General features: G+C 46.6%; 1 protein-coding gene across 4 annotated transcripts in view; it reads left to right on the top strand.

Annotated features, from left to right (window-relative positions):
* The window catches only part of LOC139756512 (uncharacterized), a 650205-nt gene that overhangs the window by 226890 nt on the left and 397921 nt on the right, over nt 1-25394 (top strand). The gene's annotated exons all lie outside the window — the stretch shown is intronic.

Raw genomic sequence — 25394 nt, 5'->3', positions numbered from 1 at the left:
GTTCTATATGGTCCATGATGTGATCATGTTCTATATGATCCGTGATGTGATCATGTTCTATATGGTCCATGATGTGATCATGTTCTATATGGTCCATGATGTGATCACGTTCATATATGATCCATGATGTGATCATGTTCTATGTGATCCATAATGTGATCATGTTCTATATGATCCATGATGTGATCACGTTCTATATGATCCATGATGTGATCACGTTCATATATGATCCATGATGTGATTATGTTCTATATGATTCATGTGATCATGTTCTATATGATCCATGATGTGATCATGTTCTATATGGTCCATGATGTGATCACGTTCATATATGATCCATGATGTGATCATGTTCTATATGATCCATGATGTGATCACGTTCTATATGATCCATGATGTGATCATGTTCTATATGATCCATGATGTGATCATGTTCTATATGATCCATGATGTGATCACTTTCATATATGATCCATGATGTGATCACGTTCATATATGATCCATGATGTGATCATGTTCTATATGATCCATGATGTGATCACGTTCTATATGATCCATGATGTGATCACGTTCATATATGATCCATGATGTGATCACGTTCATATATGATCCATGATGTGATCATGTTCTATATGATCTATGATGTGATCATGTTCTATATGATCTATGATGTGATCATGTTCTATATGATCCATGATGTGATTATGTTCTATATGATCCATGATGTGATCACGTTCATATATGATCCATGATGTGATCATGTTCTATATCCATGATGTGATCACGTTCATATATGATCCATGATGTGATCACGTTCATATATGATCCATGATGTGATCATGTTCTATATGATCCATGATGTGATCATGTTCAATATGATCCATGATGTGATCACGTTCATTTATGATCCATGATTGTGATCATGTTCTTTATGATCCATGATGTGATCACGTTCATATATGATCCATGATGTGATCACGTTCATATATGATCCATGATGTAATCACGTTCATATATGATCCTTGATGTGATCATGTTCTATATGATCCATGATGTAATCACGTTCATATATGATCCATGATGTAATCACGTTCATATATGATCCATGATGTGATCACGTTCATATATGATCCATGATGTCATCATGTTCTATATGATCCATGATGTGATCACGTTCATATATGATCCATGATGTGATCATGTTCTATATGATCCATGATGTGATCACGTTCATATATGCTCCATGATGTGCTCACGTTCATATATGATCCATGATGTGATCACGTTCATATATGATCCATGATGTGATCATGTTCTATATGATCCATGATGTGATCACGTTCATATGTGATCCATGATGTGATCACGTTCATATATGATCCATGATGTGATCACGTTCATATATGATCCATGATGTGATCACGTTCATATATGATCCATGATGTGATCACGTTCATATATGATCCATGATGTGATCACGTTCTATATGATCCATGATGTGATCACGTTCATATATGATCCATGATGTGATCACGTTCATATATGATCCATGATGTGATCATGTTCTATATGATCCATGATGTGATCATGTTCAATATGATCCATGATGTGATCACGTTCATTTATGATCCATGATTGTGATCATGTTCTTTATGATCCATGATGTGATCACGTTCATATATGATCCATGATGTGATCACGTTCATATATGATCCATGATGTAATCACGTTCATATATGATCCTTGATGTGATCATGTTCTATATGATCCATGATGTAATCACGTTCATATATGATCCATGATGTAATCACGTTCATATATGATCCATGATGTGATCACGTTCATATATGATCCATGATGTCATCATGTTCTATATGATCCATGATGTGATCACGTTCATATATGATCCATGATGTGATCATGTTCTATATGATCCATGATGTGATCACGTTCATATATGCTCCATGATGTGCTCACGTTCATATATGATCCATGATGTGATCACGTTCATATATGATCCATGATGTGATCATGTTCTATATGATCCATGATGTGATCACGTTCATATGTGATCCATGATGTGATCACGTTCATATATGATCCATGATGTGATCACGTTCATATATGATCCATGATGTGATCACGTTCATATATGATCCATGATGTGATCACGTTCATATATGATCCATGATGTGATCACGTTCTATATCCTTACTCTCGTCCTCCATCTTGGGTCATGTTAGAAGACCACAATATTATAAATCATGAAAGATTAACTTAACAATATTGAGTCATTGGTTATGTTGTCTTGTCGTGAAGCATCGCAGGATCCAGCCTGGCCTTCTTCTGTAGCAACTTGTGTTGACTGGACCATTCTTAATGTCCCCTCCACTGGTGATGGGGTAGTGGTGCGGGTGATGGGGTAGTGGTGTGGGTGGTGGTGTGGGTGATGGGGTAGTGGTGCAGGTGGTGGGATAGTGGTGCAGGTGATGGCGTTAGTGGTGCCGGTGGTTGGGTGGTGGTGTGGGTGGTGGGGTAGTGGTGCGGGGTGTGGGGTAGTGGTGCAGGTGATAGCGTTAGTGGTGCCGGTGGTGGGGTAGTGGTGCGGGTTGTGGGGTAGTGGTGCCGGTGGTGGGTTAGTGGTGCCGGTGGTTGGGTGGTGGTGCGGGTGATGGGGTAGTGGTGCAGGTGGTGGGGTAGTGGTGCGGGTTGTGGGGTAGTGGTGCGGGTTGTGGGGTAGTGGTGCAGGTGGTGGCGGTAGTGGTGCCGGTGGTTGGGTGGTGGTGGGGTAGTGGTGCGGGTTGTGGGGTAGTGGTGCAGGTGATGGCGTTAGTGGTGCCGGTGGTGGGGTAGTGGTGCCGGTGGTGGGGTAGTGGTGCGGGTTGTGGGGTAGTGGTGCGGGTGATGGGGTAGTGGTGCCGGTGGTGGGGTAGTGGTGCGGGTTGTGGGGTAGTGGTGCGGGTGATGGGGTAGTGGTGCAGGTGGTGGGGTAGTGGTGCCGGTGGTGGGGTAGTGGTGCGGGTTGTGGGGTAGTGGTGCAGGTGGTGGCGTTAGTGGTGCCGGTGGTTGGGTGGTGGTGTGGGTGGTGGGGTAGTGGTGCGGGTTGTGGGGTAGTGGTGCAGGTGATAGCGTTAGTGGTGCCGGTGGTGGGGTAGTGGTGCGGGTTGTGGGGTAGTGGTGCAGGTGATGGCGTTAGTGGTGCCGGTGGTGGGGTAGTGGTGCCGGTGGTGGGGTAGTGGTGCGGGTTGTGGGGTAGTGGTGCGGGTGATGGGGTAGTGGTGCAGGTGGTGGGGTAGTGGTGCGGGTTGTGGGGTAGTGGTGCAGGTGGTGGCGTTAGTGGTGCCGGTGGTTGGGTGGTGGTGTGGGTGGTGGGGTAGTGGTGCGGGTTGTGGGGTAGTGGTGCAGGTGGTGGCGTGGTACATTGCGGGGCGGGAGATAGAGCCAGCAAGCGGCCACTTCCGGGCTCGTGAGCGCCTGCTGGCTGACGTCATAACACAGGGATAACACATGGTGTTATTATTGTTGATGGTAACGGAGGAAATATTGTGATAACTTCTCTGATATTGATAATAGTTCCAGACCCGCGAGTGTAGAACTCCCTCCCTGTATTACATACACATTAACCGATATTGTATTATTTACAATCCTTACACACCAGTTACGTTGGCATAACGAGAGTAAACAATATCAATATTTTACAGTAAAAAATTAGCTGAAGCAAATGACAGGATGCGTCACAAAGAATTGTGCGTTACAACAGTTGTTATAACAACATTGTCTGGAAACCGTTGTGGTCGTCACCTATGGATATTCCAAGGAGTTTATTGTGGATACAAACATTTGAGGTTGTTGTACCGGGTGGGTGAAACCTGTGCTTCTAACTGTATGAGGAGGAGCACCAGGTCACCTCACTGTGCCGTAGGCTGTCTTGAGGGAAGCATCATCATTTTTCTTTCTTCCTGGCGGCCATTTCATCTTGGGTATTTCGCTTGAGGGCGCTGCATTTCATGTTGCACCTGTGCTTCACCATGCTTGCCTTTCTACGCCGGAGGAAGACCAGACCCTCTCCTGGAACCCCCAAGTGTTACCACACCAGACCCTCTCCAGGAAGCCCCAAGTGTTACCAGACCAGACCCTCTCCTGGAAGCCCCAAGTGTTACCAGACCAGACCCTCTCCTGGAAGCCCCAAGTGTTACCAGACCAGACCCTCTCCTGGAAGCCCCAAGTGTTACCAGACCAGACCCTCTCCTGGAAGCCCCAAGTGTTACCAGACCAGACCCTCTCCTGGAAGCCCCAAGTGTTACCAGACCAGACCCTCTCCTGGAAGCCCCAAGTGTTACCAGACCAGACCCTCTCCTGGAAGCCCCAAGTGTTACCAGACCAGACCCTCTCCTGGAAGCCCCAAGTGTTACCAGACCAGACCCTCTCCTGGAAGCCCCAAGTGTTACCAGACCAGACCCTCTCCTGGAAGCCCCAAGTGTTACCAGACCAGACCCTCTCCTGGAAGCCCCAAGTGTTACCAGACCAGACCCTCTCCTGGAAGCCCCAAGTGTTACCAGACCAGACCCTCTCCTGGAAGCCCCAAGTGTTACCAGACCAGACCCTCTCCTGGAACCCCCAAGTGTTACCACACGGGACATTTCTGGTGGTACTGGACGTTCACAAGTGCGTGTCCACACCTGGGGTGTGGGAGGCATTACCATGATGTTATGATGGTGGACCAGTTCACTACAACCCTAACCTAACCTAACCTAACCTAACGTGGGGTGTGGGGGGGGCATTACCATGCTGTGTTATGATGGTGGACCAGTTCACTACAACCCTAACCTAACGTGGGGTGTGGGGGGGGGGGGCATTACCATGGTGTTATGATGGTGGACCAGTTCACTACAACCCTAACCTAACCTAACCTAACGTGGGGTGTGGGGGGGGGGGGGCATTACCATGGTGTTATGATGGTGGACCAGTTCACTACAACCCTAACCTAACCTAACGTGGGGTGTGGGTGGGGGCATTACCATGGTGTTATGATGGTGGACCAGTTCACTACAACCCTAACCTAACCTAACCTAACCTAACGTGGGGTGTGGGAGGCATTACCATGATGTTATGATGGTGGACCAGTTCACTACAACCCTAACCTAACCTAACCTAACCTAACCTAACGTGGGGTGTGGGGGGGGGGCATTACCATGGTGTTATGATGGTGGACCAGTTCACTACAACCCTAACCTAACCTAACCTAACGTGGGGTGTGGGGGGGGGGGCATTACCATGGTGTTATGATGGTGGACCAGTTCACTACAACCCTAACCTAACCTAACCTAACGTGGGGTGTGGGAGGCATTACCATGATGTTATGATGGTGGACCAGTTCACTACAACCCTAACCTAACCTAACCTAACCTAACGTGGGGTGTGGGAGGCATTACCATGATGTTATGATGGTGGACCAGTTCACTACAACCCTAACCTAACCTAACCTAACGTGGGGTGTGGGGGGGGGGGCATTACCATGCTGTGTTATGATGGTGGACCAGTTCACTACAACCCTAACCTAACCTAACCTAACGTGGGGTGTGGGGGGGGGCATTACCATGATGTTATGATGGTGGACCAGTTCACTACAACCCTAACCTAACCTAACGTGGGGTGTGGGGAGGGGCATTACCATGATGTTATGATGGTGGACCAGTTCACTACAACCCTAACCTAACCTAACCTAACCTAACCTAACCTAACGTGGGGTGTGGGGGGGGGGGCATTACCATGGTGTTATGATGGTGGACCAGTTCACTACAACCCTAACCTAACCTAACCTAACGTGGGGTGTGGGTGGGGGCATTACCATGGTGTTATGATGGTGGACCAGTTCACTACAACCCTAACCTAACCTAACCTAACGTGGGGTGTGGGGGGGGGGGCATTACCATGATGTTATGATGGTGGACCAGTTCACTACAACCCTAACCTAACCTAACCTAACGTGGGGTGTGTGGGGGGGGGGAATTACCATGGTGTTATGATGGTGGACCAGTTCACTACAACCCTAACCTAACCTAACCTAACGTGGGGTGTGTGGGGGGGGGGGCATTACCATGGTGTTATGATGGTGGACCAGTTCACTACAACCCTAACCTAATCTAACCTAACGTGGGGTGTGGGAGGCATTACCATGATGTTATGATGGTGGACCAGTTCACTACAACCCTAACCTAACGTGGGGTGTGGGGGGGGGCATTACCATGGTGTTATGATGGTGGACCAGTTCACTACAACCCTAACCTAACGTGTGGTGTGGGGGGGGGGGGCATTACCATGGTGTTATGATGGTGGACCAGTTCACTACAACCCTAACCTAACCTAACCTAACGTGGGGTGTGGGGGGGGGCATTACCATGGTGTTATGATGGTGGACCAGTTCACTACAACCCTAACCTAACGTGGGGTGTGGGGGGGGGGCATTACCATGCTGTGTTATGATGGTGGACCAGTTCACTACAACCCTAACCTAACCTAACGTGGGGTGTGGGAGGCATTACCATGATGTTATGATGGTGGACCAGTTCACTACAACCCTAACCTAACCTAACCTAACCTAACGTGGGGTGTGGGGGGGGGCATTACCATGCTGTGTTATGATGGTGGACCAGTTCACTACAACCCTAACCTAACCTAACCTAACGTGGGGTGTGGGGGGGGGGGGGGGCATTACCATGCTGTGTTATGATGGTGGACCAGTTCACTACAACCCTAACCTAACCTAACGTGGGGTGTGGGAGGCATTACCATGATGTTATGATGGTGGACCAGTTCACTACAACCCTAACCAGATGACATGTTGGTCATCACATGTAAACAAACTGTGTCTGGCACTAAAAGACAAGTGTGTCAGGTTTGCTGTTGAACGTATCGATCATCAACTATTGTTCTAATTTATTCCATATTTCAACAATTATGTTCAAAATATTATTGACCTCAGTCATTATCAAAACATTTTCCCGTTGAATTTGTTTCCCATTTCTTTGAGTTGAATGAAACAAATATACATATACATTATGTAGGAGCACTTTACCTCCTGCAGATATATCATCCATACAGCTGTTGTGATAACATCCACATGACTTGATGTATTAGCTGTATTGGTAACATCCACATGACTGTAGATGTATTATTCATACAACGGTAGTGGTAACATCCACTTCACTAGATGTGTTATCCATACAGCTGTAGTGGTAACATCCACTTGACTGTAGATGTATTATCCATACAGCTGTAGTGGTAACATCCACTTGACTGTAGATGTATTATCCATACAGCTGTAGTGGTAACATCCACTTGACTGTAGATATACTATCCATACAGCTGTAGTGGTAACACCCACATGACTGTAGATGTATTAACCATACAGTTGAGTGGTAACATCCACATGACTAGATATAGTAGCTATACAGTTGAGTGGTAACATCCACTTGACTGTAGATGTATTATCCATACAGTTGAGTGGTAACATCCACATGACTTTAGATGTATTATCCATACAGTTGAATGGTAACATCCACATGACTAGATGTGTTATCCGTACAGCTGTAGTGGTAACATCCACATGACTAGATGTATTATCCATACAACTGTAGAGGAAACATCCACATGACTGTAGATGTATTATCCATACGGCTGTGGTGGTATTATCAACATGACTGTAGATGTATTATCCGTACAGTTGAGTGGTAACATCCACTTGACTGTAGATGTATTATCCATACAGCTGAAGTGGTAACATCCACTTGACTGTAGATGTATTATCCATGCAGCTGTAGTGGCAAAATCCACTTGACTGTAGATATGTTAACCATACAGCTGTAGTGGTAACATCCACATGACTAGATATATTATCCATACAGCTGTAGTGGTAGCATCCACATGACCAGATGTATTATCCATACAGCTGTAGTGGTAACATTCACATGACTAGATATATTATCCATACAGCTGTAGTGGTAACATCCACATGACTGTAGATGTATTATCCATACAGTTGAATGGTAACATCCATATGACTGTACATGTATTATCCGTACAGCTGTAGTGGTAACATCCACTTGACTGTAGATGTATTACCCATACAGCTGTATTGGTAACATCCGCATGACTGTAGATGTATTATCCATACAGCTGTAGTGGTAACATCCACATGACTAGATGTATTATCCATACAGCTGTAGTGGTAACATCCAGAAGACTGTAGATGTATTATCCATATAGCTGTATTGGTAAAATCCACACGACTGTAGATGTATATCCATACAGCTGTAGTGGTAACATCCACATGATTAGATGTATTATCCATACAGCTGTAGTGGTAACATCCACATGACTAGATGTATTATCCATACATCTTTGAAGGAAACATACACATGACTGTAGATGAATTATCCATACAGCTGTAGTGGTAACATCCACTTGACCTTAGATGTATTATCCATACAGCTGTAGAGGAAACATCCACATGACTGTAGATTATTATCCATACAGCTGTAGTGGTAACATCCACATGACTGTAGATGTATTATCCATACAGCAGTAGTGGTAACATCCACATGACTGTAGATGTAGTATCCATGCAGCTGTATTGGTAACATCCACATGACTATAGATGTATTATACATACAGCTGTATTGGTAACATCCACATGACTGTAGATGTATTATCCATACAGTTGTAGTGCTAACATCCACATGACTGTAGATGTATTATCCATACAGTTATAGTGCTAACATCTACATGACTGTAGATGTATTATCCATACTGCTGTCGTTGTAACATCCACATGACTGTAGATGTATAATCCATACAGTTGAGTGGTAACATCCATATGACTGTAGATGTATTATCCATACAGCTGTAGTGGTAACATCCACATGACTGTAGATGTATTATCCATACAGCAGTAGTGGTAACATCCACATGACTGTAGATGTATTATCCATACAGTTGTAGTGCTAACATCCACATGACTGTAGGTCTGTTATCCATACAGTTGTAGTGGTAACATCTACATGACTGTAGATGTATTATCCATACAGCTCTAGTGGTAACATCCACATGACTGTAGATGTATTATCCATACAGTTGAGTGGTAACATCCACATGACTGTAGATGTATTATCCATACAGTTGAGTGGTAACATCCACATGACTGTAGATGTATTATCCATACAGCTGTAGTGGTAACATCCACATGACTGTAGATATATTATCCATACAGCTGTAGTGGTAACACCCACATGACTGTAGATGTAATACTCATGCAGCTGTATTGACAACATCCACATGACAGTATATGTATTACCCATACAGCTGAGTGGTAACATCCACATGACAGTAGATGTACTATCCATACAGCTGTATTGGTTACACCCACATGACTGTAGATGTATTATCCATACAGCTGTAATGGTTACATCCACATGACTAGATGTCTTATCCATACAGCTGTAGTGGTAACATCCACATGACTGTAGATGTATTATCCATACAGCTGTATTGGTAACATCCACATGACTGTAGATGTATTATCCATACAGCTGTAGGGGTAGCATCCACCTGACTAGATGTATTATCCATACAGTTGGGTGGTAACATCCATATGACTGTAGATGTATTATCCATACAGCTATAGTGGTAACATCCACATGACTGTAGATACAATATCCATACAGTTGAGTGGTAACATCCATATTAATGTAGATGTATTATCCATACAGCTGTAGTGGTGGCATCCTTATGACTGTAGATGTAATATCCATACTGCTGTATTGGTAACATCCATATGACTAGATGTATTATCCATACAGTTGAGTGGTAACATCCACTTGACTCTAGATGTATTATCTATACAGTTGAGTGGTAACATCCACATGACTGTAAATGTATTATCCATACAGCTGTAGTGGTTACATCCACATGACTAGATGTATTATCCATACAGTTGAATGGTAGCATCCACATGACTAGATGTATTATCCATACAGCTGTAGTGGTAACATCCACATGACTGTAGATGTATTATCCATACATTTGAGTGGTGACATCCACATGACTGTAGATTTATTATCCATACTGCTGTAGTGGTATTATCCTCATTACTATAGATGTATTATCCATACGGTTGTAGTGGTATTATCCACGTGACTGTCGAGTATTATTCATACGGCTGTTGTAGTATTATCCACATGACTGTAGATGTATTATCCATACGGCTGTAGTGGTATTATCCACATGATTGTACATGCATTATTCATACGGCTGTATTGGTAACATCCACATGACTGTAGATGTATTATTCCCAGGACTGTACTACAGAGTTGACATCTTGTAAGGTGGATCCAAGGATTTACTGGCCTCATGTTTTGCTACATTCTGTACATATTTACGTACACATGTCTACCTCTACATGCATACATACATACATACCAGGAAAAAGCTTTGAATGGGTACATAGCCTGAGCAAGATACCCATTTTATCGACCAAAGCCAAAGTGTGGATGAACAGCTGGGTTGACTGTGGACAGACTGTCGTAACAAGGGATTCAGATCTGTGCGCTCGACCCTGGGCCGCCCAGGAGTTCGTTACGGAAGGAACGGTAACCGCTGTTTACAGCCATACATGCTGCTATGCGTCCTGTTTACAGCCATGCATGCTGCTATGCGTCCTGTTTACAGCCATGCATGCTGCTATGCGTCCTGTTTACAGCCATACATGCTGCTATGCGTCCTGTTTACAGCCATGCATGCTGCTATGCGTCCTGTTTACAGCCATGCATGCTGCTATGCGTCCTGTTTACAGCCATGCATGCTGCTATGCGTCCTGTTTACAGCCATGCATGCTGCTATGCGTCCTGTTTACAGCCATGCATGCTGCTATGCGTCCTGCTTACAGCCATGCATGCTGCTATGCGTCCTGTTTACAGCCATGCATGCTGCTATGCGTCCTGTTTACAGCCATGCTTGCTGCTATGCGTCCTGTTTACAGCCATGCATGCTGCTGTGCGTCCTGTTTACGGCCATGCATGCTACTATGCGTCATTTTAGAACCATGCATGCTACTATGCGTCATGTTCATAGCCATGCATGCTGATATGCGTCCTGCTTACAGCCATGCATGCTACTGTGTGTCATTTTAGAGCCATGCATGCTGCGTCATTTTTAGAGCCATGCATGCTATTATGCGTCATGTTTACAGCTATGTATGCTGCTATGCGTCATGTTTACAAACACATGCTACTGTACATCCTGTTCACAGCCATATATGTAGCTATGCGTCCAGTTTACAGCCATATATGCTGCTATGCGTCCTGTTTACAGTCATGTGTGCTATTATGTTTTTACAACCATGTGTCATGTTTACAGCCATGTGTGCTGTTATATATGTACAACCATGCATCATGTTTGCAGCCATGTGTGCTGTTATATATTTACAACCATGCGTCATGTTTACAGCCATGTATGCTGTTATATATTTACAACCATGCATGTTTACAGCCATGTGTGCTGTTATATATTTACAACCATGCGTCATGTTTACAGCCATGTGTGGTTATGTATAACCATGTGTCATGTTTACAGCCTGTGTGCCATGTGTGGTTATATATTTACAACCATGGGTCATGTTTACAGCCATGTTTGGTTATATATTTACAACCATGCGTCATGCTTACAGCCATGTGTGGTTATATATTTATAACCATGCGTCATGTTTACAGCCATGTGTGGTTATTTATTTACAACCATGCGTCATGTTTACAGCCATGTGTGTTTATGTATTTACAACCATGCGTCATATTTACAGCCATGTGTGGTTATATATTTACAACAATGCGTCATGTTTACAGCCATGTTTGGTTATATATTTACAACCATGCGTCATGCTTACAGCCAGTGTAGTGATATATTTACAACCATGCGTCATGTTTACAGCCATGTGTGGTTATATATTTATAACCATGCGTCATGTTTACAGCCATGTGTGGTTATGTATTTACAACCATGCGTCATGTTTACAGCCATGTGTGGTTATGTATTTACAACCATGCGTCATGTTTACAGCCATATGTGCTGTTATATATTTACAACCATGCGTCATGTTTACAGCCATGTGTGGTTATATATTTACAACCATGCGTCATGTTTACAGCAATGTGTGGTTATATATTTACAATCATGCGTCATGTTTGCAGACATGTGCTGTTATATATTTACAACAATGCATCATATTTACAGCCATGTGTGGTTATATATTTACAACCATGCATGTTTACAGCCATGTGTGCTGTTATATATTTACAACCATGCGTCATGTTTACAGCCATGTGTGCTGTTATATATTTACAACCTTGCGTCATGTTTACAGCCATGTGTGCTGTTATTTATTTACAACCATGCGTCATGTTTACAGCCATGTGTGCTGTTATATATTTACAACCATGCGTCATGTTTACAGCCATGTGTGCTGTTATATATTTACAACCATGCATCATGTTTACAGCCATGTGTGGTGTTATATATTTACAACCATGCGTCATGTTTACAGCCATGTGTGCTGTTAATATACAACCATGCATGTGTACAGCCATGTGTGCTGTTATATATTTACAACCATGCGTCATGTTTACAGCCATGTGCGGTTATATATTTACAACCATGCGTCATGTTTACAGCCATGTGTGCTGTTATATATTTACAACCATGCATCATGTTTGCAGCCATGTGTGCTGTTATATTTACAACCATGCGTCATGTTTACAGCCATGTGTGCTGTTATATATTTACAACCATGCATGTTTACAGCCATGTGTGCTGTTATATATTTACAACCATGCGTCATGTTTACAGCCATGTGTGGTTATGTATTTACAACCATGCGTCATGTTTACAGCCATGTGTGCTGTTATATATTTACAACCTTGCGTCATGTTTACAGCCATGTGTGCTTTTATTTATTTACAACCATGCGTCATGTTTACAACCATGTGTGCTGTTATATATTTACAACCATGCATCATGTTTACAGCCATGTGTACTGTTATATATTTATAATCATGCGTCATGTTTACAGCCATGTGTGCTGTTATATATTTACAACCTTGCGTCATATTTACAGCCATGTGTGGTTATATATTTACAGCCATGTGTGGTTGTATATTTACAGCCATGTGTGGTTATATATTTACAACCATGCGTCATGTTTACAGCCATGTTTGCTGTTATATATTTACAACCATGCGTCATGTTTACAGCCATGTGTGCTGTTATATATTTACAACCTTGTGTCATGTTTACAGCCATGTGTGCTGTTATTTACAATCATGCGTCATGTTTACAACCATGTGTGCTGTTATAAATTTACAACCATGCATCATGTTTACAGCCATGTGTGCTGTTATATATTTACAACCATGCATGTTTACAGCCATGTGTGCTGTTACATATTTACAACCATGCGTCATGTTTACAGCCATGTGGTTATATATTTACAACCATGCGTCATGTTTGCAGCCATGTGGTTATATATTTACACCCATGCGTCATGTTTACAGCCATGTGTGCTGTTATATATTTACAACCATGCGTCATGTTTACAGCCATGTGGTTATATATTTACAACCATGCGTCATGTTTGCAGCCATGTGGTTATATATTTACACCCATGCGTCATGTTTACAGCCATGTGTGCTGTTATATATTTACAACCATGCGTCATGTTTACAGCCATGTGGTTATATATTTACAACCATGCGTCATGTTTACAGCCATGTGTTCTGTTATATATTTACAACCATGCGTCATGTTTACAGCCATGTGGTTATATATTTACAATCATGCGTCATGTTTACAGCAGTAGAGAGGCCTCCCCAGTTAGTGAGCAACACCACGTAACTTGCCTCCAGGGTTCCCCTGGTGAAGGGTATATCTAGAGTGTCCAGTGTGGTAGTGATGGTTGCCTGGTCATGTAGAGTGTCCAGTGTGGTAGTGATGGTTGCCTGGTCATGTAGAGTGTCCAGTGTGGTAGTGATGGTTGCCTGGTCATGTAGAGTGTCCAGTGTGGTAGTGATGGTTGTCTGGTCATGTAGAGTGTCCAGTGTGGTAGTGATGGTTGCCTGGTCATGTAGAGTGTCCAGTGTGGTAGTGATGGTTGCCTGGTCATGTAGAGTGTCCAGTGTGGTAGTGATGGTTGCCTGGTCATGTAGAGTGTCCAGTCTGGTAGTGATGGTTGCCTGGTCATGTAGAGTGTCCAGTGTGGTAGTGATGGTTGTCTGGTCATGTAGAGTGTCCAGTGTGGTAGTGATGGTTGTCTGGTCATGTAGAGTGTCCAGTGTGGTAGTGATGGTTGCCTGGTCATGTAGAGTGTCCAGTGTGGTAGTGATGGTTGCCTGGTCATGTAGAGTGTCCAGTGTGGTAGTGATGGTTGCCTGGTCATGTAGAGTGTCCAGTGTGGTAGTGATGGTTGTCTGGTCATGTAGAGTGTCCAGTGTGGTAGTGATGGTTGCCTGGTCATGTAGAGTGTCCAGTGTGGTAGTGATGGTTGGTTGCCTGGTCATGTAGAGTGTCCAGTGTGGTAGTGATGGTTGCCTGGCCATGTAGAGTGTCCAGTGTGGTAGTGATGGTTGTCTGGTCATGTAGAGTGTCCAGTGTGGTAGTGATGGTTGCCTGGTCATGTAGAGTGTTCAGTGTGGTAGTGATGGTTACCTGGTCATGTAGAGTGTCCAGTGTGGTAGTGATGGTTGTCTGGTCATGTAGAGTGTCCAGTGTGGTAGTGATGGTTGTCTGGTCATGTAGTGTCCAGTGTGGTAGTGATGGTTGTCTGGTATGTAGAGTGTCCAGTGTGGTAGTGATGGTTGTCTGGTTATGTAGAGTGTCCAGTGTGGTAGTGATGGTTGCCTGGTCATGTAGAGTGTCCAGTGTGGTAGTGATGGTTGCCTGGTCATGTAGTGTTCAGTGTGGTAGTGATGGTTGCCTGGTCATGTAGAGTGTCCAGTGTGGTAGTGATGGTTGCCTGGTCATGTAGAGTGTCCAGTGTGGTAGTGATGGTTGCCTGGTCATGTGGAGTGTCCAGTGTGGTAGTGATGGTTGCCTGGTCATGTAGAGTGTTCAGTGTGGTAGTGATGGTTGCCTGGTCATGTAGGGTGTCCAGTGTGGTAGTGATGGTTGCCTGGTCATGTAGAGTGTCCAGTGTGGTAGTGATGGTTGTCTGGTCATGTAGAGTGTCCAGTGTGGTAGTGATGGTTGTCTGGTCATGTAGAGTGTCCAGTGTGGTAGTGATGGTTGCCTGGTCATGTAGAGTGTCCAGTGTGGTAGTGATGGTTGCCTGTTCATGTAGAGTGTCCAATGTGGTAGTGATGGTTGCCTGGTCATGTAGTGTCCAGTGTGGTAGTGATGGTTGCCTGGTCATGTAGAGTGTCCAGTGTGGGAGTGATGGTTGCCTGGTCATGTAGTGTCCAGTGTGGTAGTGATGGTTGCCTGGTCATGTAGAGTGTCCAGTGTGGTAGTGATGGTTGTCTGGTCATGTAGAGTGTCCAGTGTGGTAGTGATGGTTGCCTGGTCATGTAGAGTGTCCAGTGTGTTAGTGATGGTTGCCTGGTCATGTAGAGTGTCCAGTGTGGTAGTGATGGTTGCCTGGTCATGTAGAGTGTCCAGTGTGGTAGTGATGGTTGCCTGGTCATGTAGAGTGTCCAGTGTGGTAGTGATGGTTGCCTGGTCATGTAGAGTGTCCAGTGTGGTAGTGATGGTTGCCTGGTCATGTAGAGTGTCCAGTGTGGTAGTGATGGTTGCCTGGTCATGTAGAGTGTCCAGTGTGGTAGTGATGGTTGCCTGGTCATGTAGAGTGTCCAGTGTGGTAGTGATGGTTGCCTGGTCATGTAGAGTGTCCAGTGTGGTAGTGATGGTTGCCTGGTCATGTAGAGTGTCCAGTGTGGTAGTGATGGTTGCCTGGTCATGTAGAGTGTCCAGTGTGGTAGTGATGGTTGCCTGGTCATGTAGAGTGTCCAGTGCTGGTAGTGATGGTTGCCTGGTCATGTAGAGTGTCCAGTGTGGTAGTGATGGTTGCCTGGTCATGTAGAGTGTCCAGTGTGGTAGTGATGGTTGCCTGGTCATGTAGAGTGTCCAGTGTGGTAGTGATGGTTGCCTGGTCATGTAGAGTGTCCAGTGTGGTAGTGATGGTTGCCTGGTCATGTAGAGTGTCCAGTGTGGTAGTGATGGTTGCCTGGTCATGTAGAGTGTCCAGTGTGGTAGTGATGGTTGCCTGGTCATGTAGAGTGTCCAGTGTGGCTAGTGATGGTTGTCTGGTTATGTAGAGTGTCCAGTGTGGTAGTGATGGTTGCCTGGTCATGTAGAGTGTCCAGTGTGGTAGTGATGGTTGTCTGGTCATGTAGAGTGTCCAGTGTGGTAGTGATGGTTGTCTGGTATGTAGAGTGTCCAGTGTGGTAGTGATGGTTGCCTGGTCATGTAGAGTGTCCAGTGTGGTAGTGATGGTTGCCTGGTCATGTAGAGTGTCCAGTGTGGTAGTGATGGTTGCCTGGTCATGTAGAGTGTCCAGTGTGGTAGTGATGGTTGCCTGGTCATGTAGAGTGTCCAGTGTGGTAGTGATGGTTGTCTGGTATGTAGAGTGTCCAGTGTGGTAGTGATGGTTGTCTGGTTATGTAGAGTGTCCAGTGTGGTAGTGATGGTTGCCTGGTCATGTAGAGTGTCCAGTGTGGTAGTGATGGTTGCCTGGTCATGTAGGGTGTCCAGTGTGGTAGTGATGGTTGCCTGGTCATGTAGAGTGTCCAGTGTGGTAGTGATGGTTGTCTGGTCATGTAGAGTGTCCAGTGTGGTAGTGATGGTTGTCTGGTCATGTAGAGTGTCCAGTGTGGTAGTGATGGTTGCCTGGTCATGTAGAGTGTCCAGTGTGGTAGTGATGGTTGCCTGGTCATGTAGAGTGTCCAGTGTGGTAGTGATGGTTGCCTGGTCATGTAGAGTGTCCAGTGTGGTAGTGATGGTTGCCTGGTCATGTAGAGTGTCCAGTGTGGTAGTGATGGTTGTCTGGTCATGTAGAGTGTCCAGTGTGGTAGTGATGGTTGCCTGGTCATGTAGAGTGTCCAGTCTGGTAGTGATGGTTGCCTGGTCATGTAGAGTGTCCAGTGTGGTAGTGATGGTTGCCTGGTCATGTAGAGTGTCCAGTGTGGTAGTGATGGTTGCCTGGTCATGTAGAGTGTCCAGTGTGCTAGTGATGGTTGTCTGGTCATGTAGAGTGTCCAGTGTGGTAGTGATGGTTGTCTGGTCATGTAGAGTGTCCAGTGTGGTAGTGATGGTAAGCAGTAGAGTAGTGACGGAGATGTAGAAGGAGAAACATATAGAGGGACATCCCTCACAGTGAGTCTGTGAGCAGGTAGAGGGAGGAGTTTTTTGGTGTGGAAGGGTCAGTGTTGGAGATGGTAATGATGGTGGTGGAGGAGTAGAGCGAGGGTCAGTGTTGGAGGGACCTGCACCCGCCTTTGTCTCGCTTGACACACCACCACCACCACCGTGCCTCCCTCCCTCCCTCCCTCCCCTTTCTATCACCTTCAGAAACTGGACTCTTGAGACGATGGGGGGAGGAGGTGGTCCTGTCACACACACACACACACACGTACGTGGATGATGCTGGTGGTATACGTACATGTAAGTCGTGAAGGAACCGGAGGAGCAGATGTACGTACATTGCTAACCTGAAGGATAGGGTAAACCATAATGGTAAACCATAATGGTAAACCATAATGGTAAACCATGATGGTAAACCATAATGGTAAACCATAATGGTAAACCATAATGATGATATACCACGACTGGAATGATAGAGGCAAATGGATTGTGAAAACTTACATGTTCAGGGAGAAGTGAAGATGGAAGTTAGTGCAGTAGGTATGTATGTATGTACGTATGTGTTTGTATGTATGTACGTATGTATGATTGTATGTATGTACGTATGAGAGCTGACTGAGTGTAGGAGGAGGTTGTGGGACCAACAAGATCACACTGCTCGTCCTAATCTTTACATAATCGACATGAAGGAACAACACCAAATGTGAAGTTCATGTTTGGAGAAGTAGCAGATTCCGTCCCTCCGGCCCCTCGTCTGATAGTTCCTACGGTGGACCAGATATTACATCAGACGTACGCCAAAGACTCTGTCAAATGCAGGTGTTGACTAGCTGGCCATTGACCCATGGATCTCGAATAGGAAGACACTTCTGCAACAACTTAACAGAACGGCGGAATGACATTGTTCATTAGTATGATTACTCACACCCGCCATTATCGCTCACATTACCTTTATGCTCATCATAACATGTTTGACCAGAATATTGATCACGCTATCAGCTGTTAGCTTCTTTCCTGCTTCGAAAATGGGTGAATTATTGACCGTTATGGAAGGGGTCATTCATCTTAGTGTGTGTCGAAGTGATCAGGCAATACTGGATTTTGACTGAGAGAGAGAGAGAGAGAGAGAGAGAGAGAGAGAGAGAGAGAGAGAGAGAGAGAGAGAGAGAGAGAGAGTGAGTGTCGGCCGATGTGATGTTGAGTGGAGAGGTTCGTCGTGGGTGGAGGGATGTGTTATGGAAGAGACAGTAATGTTACTGTAGCACATCACGAACATACACAACATCTGACAACTTTGTGAAAAACAACCAAAAGCTTCACCATAAATTGTTGTTGTTCACACTTAATGTTAAGTGAGGAGTGGATGATGGTGAGGATAAGTGAGGAGTGGATGATGGTGAGGATAAGTGAGGAGTGGATGATGGTGAGGATAAGTGAGGAGTGGATGATAGTGAGGATAAGTGAGGAGGAAAATGATGAAAGTGTTTCCACAGTGTATGGTGGTGATGAACCATTATTAGGAAGGTGAGAGCCAGAGAAAGTGGAAAGATGAAGGGAAGTGTTATGATTTGACTAAACACCTGGACCTGTATGAGGGTGATGGTGAGGTGGCCACACACCTGCTGATGATGGTGAGGTGGCCACACACCTGCTGATGATGGTGAGGTGGCCACATACCTGCTGATGATGGTGAGGTGGCCACATACCTGCTGACGATTGTGAGGTGGCCACATACCTGCTGATGATGGTGAGGTGGCCACACACCTGCTGATGATGGTGAGGTGGCCACATACCTGCTGATGATGGTGAGGTGGCCACACACCTGCTGATGATGGTGAGGTGGCCACACACCTGCTGATGATGGTGAGGTGGCCACACACCTGCTGATGATGGTGGTGGCCACATACCTGCTGATGATGGTGAGGTGGCCACACACCTGCTGATGATGGTGAGGTGGCCACATACCTGCTGATGATGGTGAGGTGGCCACACACCTGCTGATGATGGTGAGGTGGCCACATACCTGCTGATGATGGTGAGGTGGCCACACACCTGCTGATGATGGTGAGGTGGCCACATACCTGCTGATGATGGTGAGGTGGCCACATACCTGCTGATGATGGTGAGGTGGCCACATACCAGCTGAAGGCAGACACACACGTACTGGCTTGGCCGCTACATATAGCGTTGTGTAGGAGGCAGGTGGAAGTGGTCGTCGGTGCGCGAGTTATGGACGGGGCAGGTTAGTCCCCTGGATGATGTGTCAAACGTTGGAAAACATAATCAGAAAACATTTGGACGACGACCTGTTAAGATGAAGCTACGACTAGAGTGGAAGAAACGCTGATATGGGGAAAGATTTCTTGAGTCTCGAACCCTCCATACTTGTATGACGGGTGGTGGTACATCCCAGACTCGCCACAACACACTACACTTGTGCGCGAAATGTTAATGTGCCAAACAACAATCATGGTCGTGGAATCAGTTATGAATATGATATCAGTTCACTGTAACTGGATTCTGTGCCGCAAAAAAAGATACCAACAGCAATGTACTGATTTCAAGTGAAGACGAAGCCTACCAGATCCTTATTGTGTAACCAGTGGTTGGTCTAACTGGCCCGTGGCATTTATAGACACGTTGTGCCAAAGCGTATGAGAAATGTGACCGTGACGTATTAACGCATAAAATGCGAAAGCTGGGAATAACGAGACAACTTGGGTGATGGATGGACCAATTGTGAAGTATTAGATCACAACATGTAATTGTGAACCATGTCGTCTCCATAGTGGAATGCTGTCCCTCAAGGAAGTGTGTTTGCACCCCTCCTGTTCCTCAGTCTTGTATCTGCTGACATTGACGCTAACACGAGCCACAGTTTCATATCACTCTTTCTTAATGAGACACCGGTTTGTATGACGGACGATGATGATAACCGAACATCCTGATAGGCTACAGTGACGTAACCGTTAAGTGAGTCACCGAGAACATGTTTCTCAGTGAGGAGGAATCGCATACACCTCACACAACCGGACAGACAGAGACGCTATCACAAACTAGATGAATATTGTGGAAGACCTTGGAGGGAGTAATAATGTCTAACGATCTAACCTTAAGCCAACACGACACAACAACGGCTGCCTCATTATAGAGGGATGGCTGGCTGGATCCTGCGGACCTTCAAGGCAAGGAAAACCAATGATGCTATTAGTCAAGGTACTAATTTTTTCACGAATTTATTATTCCTGCGTTCTAACATCACAGAAGAAGGCGGGCGAAATTGCGAATTTAGTGTGTCCAGACATCTTTCACATACCATATTGATATGGTAAAGGGACTAATTTACTGTGAACAAGCGAAAATACTGAGGCAATAGTCCTTGGAATGCAGAGGGCAGAGGTGTATCCCGATGATGATGTACGTGTACCTGGTGGAAGGTAGGTATTAGGGTTGTCACAAACTTACATAAGATGGTAAGTACTGGCACGACAGACATGTTGGAAGACTTTGTACCACCTCTGAAATGTGGCGAGAACACTGCGGGCCCAAGACATGTACGTACGTACCATCATGAGAAACAGCCTGGCATGTGATGCACAACTGCATTGGACCACCAGCCAGCCTCCCTGCCCACTGTGGCTCCAGCTTACAACACCTTGGTCGACCAACCACCCAGCGGCAGCCTGGACCCAGCCCGGGCTGTGCCACAGGCTGGGTCCTCAGCACACATATCAGGAGCCCATATGTTTCTGACGTGGGTCTGTCAGAAGTGGATATCCTGGATGGTCTGTCGCAGATACAGCAGACCATCCAGGTGGTAGAGCACCGACAAAAGTGACATATGCAGCAGTGTGATAGCCAGCCGTGGCCCAGGAAACTGTGCGGGAGAAGCCGGTACGTACCGGTGGTAAGGTTTACGTAAGACGCAAGGGAGACCCACCCAAGGTGGCAGGCACAGCACAGCCGGCCTGACCCTGCTTGTGCCTCATCACCTTTAAGGAATGAGTTAACCGGCAGCCCGCCCTGCTGGCTGGCCCCCACGCTTCTGGTCCGGGCCAACCCCAGCTGCACCAACCACCCTTACACACGCCCCTCCCTCCACCCCTCACCTACTGATACCTAACACACAACCCTCCACCCCTCACCTACTGATACCTAACACACAACCCTCCACCCCTCACCTACTGATACCTAACACACAACCCTCCACCCCTCACCTACTGATACCTAACACACAACCCTCCACCCCTCACCTACTGATACCTAACACACAACCCTCCACCCCTCACCTACTGATACCTAACACGCAACCCTCCACCCCTCACCTACTGATACCTAACACACAACCCTCCACCCCTCACCTACTGATACCTAACACGCAACCCTCCACCCCTCACCTACTGATACCTAACACACAACCCTCCACCCCTCACCTACTGATACCTAACACACAACCCTCCACCCCTCACCTACTGATACCTAACACACAACCCTCCACCCCTCACCTACTGATACCTAACACACAACCCTCCACCCCTCACCTACTGATACCTAACACACAACCCTCCACCCCTCACCTACTGATACCTAACACACAACCCTCCACCCCTCACCTACTGATACCTAACACACAACCCTCCACCCCTCACCTACTGATACCTAACACACAACCCTCCACCCCTCACCTACTGATACCTAACACACAACCCTCCACCCCTCACCTACTGATACCTAACACACAACCCTCCACCCCTCACCTACTGATACCTAACACACAACCCTCCACCCCTCACCTACTGATACCTAACACACAACCCTCCACCCCTCACCTACTGATACCTAACACACAACCCTCCACCCCTCACCTACTGATACCTAACACACAACCCTCCACCCCTCACCTACTGATACCTAACACACAACCCTCCACCCCTCACCTACTGATACCTAACACACAACCCTCCACCCCTCACCTACTGATACCTAACACACAACCCTCCACCCCTCACCTACTGATACCTAACACACAACCCTCCACCCCTCACCTACTGATACCTAACACACAACCCTCCACCCCTCACCTACTGATACCTAACACACAACCCTCCACCCCTCACCTACTGATACCTAACACACAACCCTCCAGCCCTCACCTACTGATACCTAACACACAACCCTCCACCCCTCACCTACTGATACCTAACACACAACCCTCCACCCCTCACCTACTGATACCTAACACACAACCCCTCACCTACTGATACCTAACACACAACCCTCCAGCCCTCACCTACTGATACCTAACACACAACCCTCCACCCCTCACCTACTGATACCTAACACACAACCCTCCAGCCCTCACCTACTGATACCTAACACACAACCCTCCACCCCTCACCTACTGATACCTAACACACAACCCTCCAGCCCTCACCTACTGATACCTAACACACAACCCTCCACCCCTCACCTACTGATACCTAACACACAACCCTCCAGCCCTCACCTACTGATACCTAACACACAACCCTCCACCCCTCACCTACTGATACCTAACACACAACCCTCCACCCCTCACCTACTGATACCTAACACACAACCCTCCAGCCCTCACCTACTGATACCTAACACACAACCCTCCAGCCCTCACCTACTGATACCTAACACACAACCCTCCAGCCCTCACCTACTGATACCTAACACACAACCCTCCAGCCCTCACCTACTGATACCTAACACACAACCCTCCAGCCCCTCACCTACTGATACCTAACACACAACCCTCCAGCCCTCACCTACTGATACCTAACACACAACCCTCCAGCCCTCACCTACTGATACCTAACACACAACCCTCCAGCCCTCACCTACTGATACCTAACACACAACCCTCCAGCCCTCACCTACTGATACCTAACACACAACCCTCCAGCCCTCACCTACTGATACCTAACACACAACCCTCACCTACTGATACCTAACACACAACCCTCCAGCCCTCACCTACTGATACCTAACACACAACCCTCCAGCCCTCACCTACTGATACCTAACACACAACCCTCCAGCCCTCACCTACTGATACCTAACACACAACCCTCCAGCCCCTCACCTACTGATACCTAACACACAACCCTCCAGCCCTCACCTACTGATACCTAACACACAACCCTCCAGCCCTCACCTACTGATACCTAACACACAACCCTCCAGCCCTCACCTACTGATACCTAACACACAACCCTCCAGCCCTCACCTACTGATACCTAACACACAACCCTCCAGCCCTCACCTACTGATACCTAACACACAACCCTCCAGCCCTCACCTACTGATACCTAACACAACCCTCCAGCCCTCACCTACTGATACCTAACACACATCCTCCAGCCCTCACCTACTGATACCTAACACACAACCCTCCAGCCCTCACCTACTGATACCTAACACACAACCCTCCAGCCCTCACCTACTGATACCTAACACACAACCCTCCAGCCCTCACCTACTGATACCTAACCACAACCCTCCAGCCCTCACCTACTGATACCTAACACAACCCTCCAGCCCTCACCTACTGATACCTAACACACAACCCTCCAGCCCTCACCTACTGATACCTAACACACAACCCTCCAGCCCTCACCTACTGATACCTAACACACAACCTCCAGCCCTCACCTACTGATACCTAACACACACTCCTCCAGCCCCTCACCTACTGATACCTAACACACAACCCTCCAGCCCTCACCTACTGATACCTAACACACAACCCTCCAGCCCTCACCTACTGATACCTAACACACAACCCTCCTGCCTTCACTCTGATACCTAACACTCCTCCAGCCCTCACCTACTGATACCTACCACAACACTCCTCCAGCCCTCACCTACTGATACCTAACACACAATCCTCCAGCCCTCACCTACTGATACCTAACACACATCCCTCCAGCCCTCACCTACTGATACCTAACACACAATCCCTCCAACCCTCACCTACTGATACCTAACACAACACCCTCCAGCCCTCACCTACTGATACCTAACACACAACCCTCCAGCCCTCACCTACTGATACCTAACACACAACCCTCCAGCCCTCACCTACTGATACCTAACACAACACTCCTCCAGCCCTCACCTACTGATACCTAACACACAACCCTCCAGCCCTCACCTACTGATACCTAACACACATCCTCCAACCCTCACCTACTGATACCTAACACACAACCTCCAGCCCTAACCTAGCTGATACTAACACACAACCCTCCAGCCCTCACCTACTGATACCTAACACACAACCCTCCAGCCCTCACCTACTGATACCTAACACACAACCCTCCAGCCCTCACCTACTGATACCTAACACAACCCTCCAGCCCTCACCTACTGATACCTAACACAACCCTCCAGCCCTCACCTACTGATACCTAACCACAACCCTCCAGCCCTCACCTACTGATACCTAACACACAACCCTCCAGCCCTCACCTACTGATACCTAACACAACCCTCCAGCCCTCACCTACTGATACCTAACACACAACCCTCCAGCCCTCACCTACTGATACCTAACACAACCCTCCAGCCCTCACCTACTGATACCTACACAACACTCCTCCAGCCCTCACCTACTGATACCTAACACACAACCCTCCAGCCCTCACCTACTGATACCTGACACACAACCCTCCAGCCCTCACCTACTGATACCTAACACACAACCCTCCAGCCCTCACCTACTGATACCTAACACACAACCCTCCAGCCCTCACCTGACTGATACCTACACACAACCCTCCAGCCCTCACCTACTGACTACCTACACACAACCCTCCAGCCCTCCACCTACTGATAACTAACATCACAACCTCCAGACCCTCACCTACTGATACCTACCAACACAACCCTCCAGCCCTCACCTAGTGAGACCTAACACACAACCCTCCTGCCTTCACTCTGAAACCTAACACACCATCCCTCACAGC

Source organism: Panulirus ornatus, chromosome 22 (assembly GCF_036320965.1).
Source record: "Panulirus ornatus isolate Po-2019 chromosome 22, ASM3632096v1, whole genome shotgun sequence".
NCBI lineage: Eukaryota > Metazoa > Arthropoda > Malacostraca > Decapoda > Palinuridae > Panulirus > Panulirus ornatus.
This window is presented reverse-complemented; position numbering and strand designations above follow the sequence as displayed.